Source organism: Zingiber officinale, chromosome 3B (assembly GCF_018446385.1).
Source record: "Zingiber officinale cultivar Zhangliang chromosome 3B, Zo_v1.1, whole genome shotgun sequence".
NCBI classification, from domain to species: domain Eukaryota; kingdom Viridiplantae; phylum Streptophyta; class Magnoliopsida; order Zingiberales; family Zingiberaceae; genus Zingiber; species Zingiber officinale.
Genome location: NC_055991.1, coordinates 21,073,846 through 21,080,193, shown reverse-complemented (window position 1 = coordinate 21,080,193; position 6,348 = coordinate 21,073,846). Strand labels below are relative to the sequence as shown.

The following is a 6,348-nucleotide window of genomic DNA, read 5'->3' as shown; positions in this document are numbered from 1 at the left end:
TCCTCAATAGCTCAGTGGTAGAGCGGTCGGCTGTTAACTGACTGGTCGTAGGTTCGAATCCTACTTGGGGAGATTTGATTCATTCTTAATTAAAGAATGAAGAATGGAATTAAAAGGCTCACTTTGACCGTTAGGAGTAGGTAACCCGATCGGCCAGACCAGACTGGCTATCTCGCTAGGGGAGGAGCCGCTCAGGAGAACACGTACCACTAACTTCATCGTGGTCGACGCCCCTTCTGCATACAATGTGATCCTGGGGCGGCTGACTCTCAACGAGTTCCAAGCGGTCGTCTCAACATTTTGTCAAAAGATAAAATTCCCAATCGAAGATCAAGTGGGAGATGTCCGAGGAGACCATCTGGCGGCCCGGCGATGTAGGCAAGCTGGAGGCCCCCTGGGCAGGGCCTTTCAAAGTCATCGAGAAGCTCCGATCGGGCACCTACTACCTAGAGGATGAGGGTGAACAGTACGCCAATGTAATGCATTTCATGTATGTTCCATTCGTATGTATCCTTTAGCTGCTGGAGTAAAGATTAGCAAAGGGTATGAGCCATGTGTGCCGAACGGCAAACCCCCATGGAGTCAGACCGGCGACTATAAACCCCCTGGCCTGAAGACTATCAAGCGGCGACGTTAAACTCTAGGGTCGAAGCGGCGACCATAAATATCCCGCTCGGAAGACCATCGAGCGGCGACGTTAAACTCTAGAGTCGGACCGGCGACTATACACCCCCCGACCTGAAAATCGTCGTGCGGCGACGTTAAACTCTAGGGTTGAAGCGGTGACCATAAATATCCCGCTCGGAAGATCGTCGAGCGGCGACGTTAAACTCTAGAGTCGGACCGGCGACTATAAACCCCCCGGCCTGAAGACCGTCGAGCGGCGAAGTTAAACTCTAGGGTCGAAGCGGCGACTATAAATATCCCGCTCGGAAGACCGTCGAGCGGCGACGTTAAACTCTAGAGTCGGACCGGCGACTATAAACCCCCCGGCTTGAAGACCGTCGAGCGGCGACGTTAAACTCTAGGGTTGAAACAGCGACCATAAATATCCCGCTCGGAAGACCGTCGAGCGACGACGTTAAACCCTAGAGCCGGACCGGCGATTATAAACCCGCCGGCTTCAAGACCGTCGAGCGGCGACGTTAAACCCCAGAGTCGGACCGGCGACTATAAATCCCCCGGCCTCAAAACCGTCGAGCGGCGACGTTAAACTCTAGGGTCGAAGCGGCAACCATAAATATCCTGCTTGGAAGACCGTCGAGCGACGACGTTAAACTCTAGAGTCGAACCGATGACTATAAACCCCCTGGCCTCAAGACCGTCGAGCGGCGACGTTAAACTCTAGAGTTGAACCGGCGACTATAAACCCCCCGGCCTCAAGACCGTCGAGCGGCGACGTTAAACTCTAGAGTCGAACCGGCGACTATTAACCCTCCGGCCTCAAGACCGTCAAGCGGCGACGTTAAACTCTAGCGTCGGACCGACGACTATAAACCCTCCGGCCTGAAGACCGTCGAGCGGCGACGTTAAACCCCAGGGGCAGAGCAGTGATTGAAAACATGGCTTATAGATTGACGAACGGCAATTAGAGGGTCCATCCTTGGCATTATAAAAGCCCGATAAACTTACGGTGATGCGACATTAGACTGCCGAACGGTAACGTGAATATAGAGAGGCACGGGCTCAGAAACCACGCGGTCCAAATGCGCATGATTAGACAAGAAAACGGGCATAGAAATTCATTCAACAAAACCAGCCGAACGACGATTACAAAAGGGTGATAGAGGCCAGACGACCAACATACATACAGGACTTCACTCTAAATAAATAAAAATATCGTCCGGAATCGTGGTCAGAAGGTTGGCATGGTCGCGAACGGGAACAGTAAAGTCTTCGGGCAGCTGGCCCTTTTTCTTCAGATAATCGGCTATGGCGGTGATAGCTAGCTTGAAAGCATGGACGAGCCGAGCGCAGACCTTTTCTACAAATGTCTCCGAGCGGATGTAATTCTGTCATATGACAGCACCTCGACTCGGCTCGGCTCGGCATCCTGATATTCTTTGAAGGTAGCGCGAGAGGCATCCAGCGCCTCTTGGAGTGTCTTCATGTCAGCTTGAAGGGCGACCACCTCCGCCGAACGGCTATTCTTCTCGGCAGCCAGCAAGTCGGTCAACTCGTTGACTTTGACCTCAAGGGCCCGGGCTTCAACATTTTTTGCCTCTAGGTCAGTGATGACCTGATTCTTCCTGTTAGTGGCCAAAGTAATCTTCTTATCGTAGGTCTTGACCTGGGTCTCGAGCCGGTCTACCATGTGTTGGAACCCTAAGGTGTTTTGATGTGATAAAGCAAGCTAAGTTAGGTCCTGCGTTTGTTTAACCCTTGTGTCTAAGTGTGCAGGAGCTTAGGAACACAGGAAGTCGAGCGGAAGACGCGGCTAGCGAGAAGGACGGCACGGGAGAGAGCCGACGGGCTCGGTGCGTCCGAGGGACGAGGTGTCCACGGAAGAGTACACCGGTGGACGAGAAGAATGTGCGCGGCGTTCGAGGGACGAGAAACCGGGAAGGAAGGCTGCTCGAGGAGAAGGCCGGAACATGGGTTCGGGTGAGCCCTATTCCGGAAGGCCGAGATCACCCAAGCTAACGGAGCCGGAGCGAACAAACTCGGACCGAAACGAGCTAAACCGGAGTAGTGGAACCGGACCACAAAAAGTCAACAAAGTTGACTTAAGAGGTCCGGGCGCCCGGAATCATTCCGGGCGCCCTGGGCGCTATTGAGGGTCTAGGCGCCCGGAGCTGGATTTTGACCAGGATCGCGTCAAACGCGATCTGATCGTTGGGGATAGAATTTTATCCCCTCCAGGGCGCCCGGAACTCCTTCCAGGCGCCCGGACCAGTACTATAAATATAGTACTGGTCTGCACATTCAGAATATGCCTCTTACCCCCTGATGAACTTTATTTTGGTATCAAAGCTATGACTAAATCCATGTATAAATTAGAAAATAAAAATGCCAAATTAGAAAATGAAATTTTAGAAACAAAGAGAATTTTGGCAAAATCATGTCTTATAGAGGATTTTGAAAAATTAAAAATTGAAAATGAAAAACTAAAAGAAGAAATAGAAAGATTGAAAAAATCTAATGGTTCAAATATTCATACTTTTAGAAATTATAGAGTTTTAAATTGGTATTATAGATTTCATCAAAGTCAAATTAGAAATATATCAAAAATCTATATACCTAGGAAATACTTAGTTAATCCTGTAGGTAGGAACCTCTACTGGGTTCCAAAAACCTATTTAACTTAAAATTAAAGTCAGACTTAGCATTTTCAGCAAGGAAATTAAACAACTAATTTCTTTATGAGGCTTTGTCTAAGGAAGTGGTTGTTGCTCCAATAACCAAGAAGGTCTAGTGCCTCGCCACGACCTGGAAGCCAAGTATCGATATGAAAGTTTAATTAACTAACTGAAAAAGTATTAATTTAATACTTTAAAAGAATTATTCAATTTGTGTTAGAAAATATTTAAAAATTTTAACTACTTAGAAATTTTTTTTAGAAATTTTTATGAAAATTAACTTAGAATTTTTTTTAATGATAATATTGCCTTATCATTTTTCTTAAAATTGACTTAAAATTGTTTCTTATGAATATTAACTTAGAATTTTTTAATTACAAATTTTTTTTGAATGCTGAGATAAGTTTCAAACTTAATTTTTTTAACACTTATGACTATTTTTACCTGAAAAATATTTTACTTAAATTTTTCTCGAAAGAAAAATTCTGAAGAGTGTCTTTAACCTGACTTAGACATTTTTTACACTCAAAGTTTTTTTTAATTTACCTTAGACTTGTTTATAACTCCAATTTTTTATGTGATCAAAGGGGGAGAAGTATGTTAAGTCTAGGGGGAGGTAATATAATTTTTCATTTGAAAAATACTTGGACTTATTTGAATATAAATTATTTTTATTGCATATGTTTACCCTAACTTAACTTGGGTTGCTCACATCAAAAAGGGGGAGATTGTTGGAACCCCAAGGTGTTTTGATGTGATCAAGCAAGCTAAGTTAGGTCCTGCGTTTGTTTAACCCTTGTGTCTAACTGTGCAGGAGCTTAGGAACACAGGAAGTCGAACGGAAGACGCGGCTAGTGAGAAGGACGGCACGGGAGAGAGCCGACGGGCTCGATGTGTCCGAGGGACGAGGTGTCCGCGGAAGAGTACACCGGTGGACGAGAAGAACGTGCGCGGCATTCGAGGAACGAGAAACCGGGAAGGAAGACTGCTCGAGGAGAAGGCCGGAACATGGGTTCGGGTGAGCCCTATTCCGGAAGGCCGAGATCACCCAAGCTAACGGAGCCGGAGCGAACAGACCCGGACCGAAACGAGCTAAACCGGAGCAGTGGAACTGGACCACAAAAAGTCAACAAAGTTGACTTAAGAGGTCCGGGCGCCCGGAGCTGGATTTTGACCAGGATCGCGTCAAACGCGATCTGATCATTGGGGATAGAATTTTATCCCCTCCAGGGCGCCCGGAACTCCTTCCAGGTGCCCGGACCAGTACTATATATATAGTACTGGTCTGCACATTCAGAATAACTCACTTGTAATCAATTCCTTCTGTGCTTTCAATTCTGTTCTTTTCATTTGTGCTGTCAACGTTGTAAAGAGGCTACTCCGCCCAGAGGAGAATCAGATAGTGCGCTTATATTCCTTGGATTAGCAATCCCCTGATTGCAAACCAAGTAAAACTCTGGTGTCTGCTTTTCTTTACTTAGTCTCTTTTATTTATTTATTACAAGTGTTCATTATATAGTTGAAATCCGAGAAAGGTTCAAGTTTTATTTTGTAGGGCAATTCATCCGTCCCCTCTTGCCGGCCTCCAAAGGGACCAACACCATGGTCTGCAAGCCCGAAGATTTATGTCATTCGGCCTCCAGCAGTTTGTTGGTCTTTTCCAGATTAGCCTTCAGCTCGGCATATGAAGGGCCTTGAAGAGAGGTCCCACCAGAGACCTTAAGCTTTTTGAATTCCTCCTCGAGGAAAGGTAAGTGGTGGCAGACCGCTATACTTTCCACCCAATGCTGCGATTTGGTTAAGAAAGTAAAGAATCGTCAATACCGAACGGGGGATAAGAAGAAAAGGCTTGTGAGAGTTACCCCAGTAGTTTGTTGCAAATAACTATTGCCGAGCAGCCCAGGTGGCATCACGCCCACGCGCGCTCGGGCATCCTCCCAGACTTTGGCGAGCAGCCCCCGAATTGTTATCAAGTGTTCGAGGCTCGATAGTTGGTCAGCCTTCTGCAAATATTCCTCTGTCGGCAGGTGGAGCAGAGCCTTAATAGTCCTGTGTCGACCCGGAGTGGATTGAGCGGACGTGGAAGGAGCAGAAGTCTGTCCGACCTGCTCAGAGCGGATGAGAGAGCGCTTGATTATCTGGCGAGCTGGAGGGAGCGAGCTAAGAGGCTGAGCGGCGACAGGGTCGGAAGGCTAGTCTCCTTGAGACAAGGTCCGGTCGGACGATAGCACTTCCACAGACGCGGTAGCGGGAAGATTGCCCTCCTGTTCGGACACGTGAACAGCAGAAGTGGCCGACCGGGTGGGGGTGCTCGTCCGACGGCGTTTGCGCCCAGCCAATGGAATTTCTTCTTCAGCAGACTCAACTTCCTTTGGCCGAGTGGCTGGTTGCGCACTCAGTGGAGCAGTATCCTCAGCTGCATCGATGGTAGCCGTCCGAGCGGCAGACGCCTTGCCCGCCGTCTGAACCTCTTCACTCTCACCTTCGTGAGAGCCGATCAGGGTGAGGCCTAGTTTCTCCACTTCCTGCGCGACAGCCGCTTCTATCTCGGCGGCCTTGCGCTTCAACATGCCGAACACCACCGATTTCATCATAGTCTCGGCTGCAAGAAAAAGAAAGGAAATCAGTTAGAAGCCAAGAAAAGGAGAGAAGGTTATTCCTTACCCGGGCCGTTTGGAAGCCGTGTTCGGATCGGGCTTAATCCGAATAGGTACATCATCCCTTCGGGCAGCAGCTTGTGTATGTCTAGCTTCAGCCCGGCCAGCAAGTTCGTCGCATGCAGAAAAGCGGGTTCAGTCCGGTACCTTTTCAGTTCGGGAGGAGTCAACAACGAAGTTTGTCATTTCGTCCGGAAGGATGGTGGCTCGGGAAAACGCAGGAAGAAAAAATGCTCTTTCCAATGCTTATTGGAGGTAGACATTTTATCAAAGAAAACTAGACCGATCCGAGCTTGAAACAAGAAGGTGCCCAGCTCGGACTGCTTGGGGTAGTAGAAATAATGAAAAATTTGGGGCTTAAGGGGAATATTGTGCACCCGGAAGAGTACAAC

The 6,348-nt window shown here is 48.1% G+C and overlaps 1 non-coding gene across 1 annotated transcript; it reads left to right on the top strand.

The window, feature by feature from the left end:
• Positions 1 to 72, top strand: TRNAN-GUU. Its single transcript has one exon. It is a non-coding gene; the product is annotated as a tRNA-Asn (tRNA).
• Positions 73 to 6,348: the final 6,276 nt, after the last annotated feature.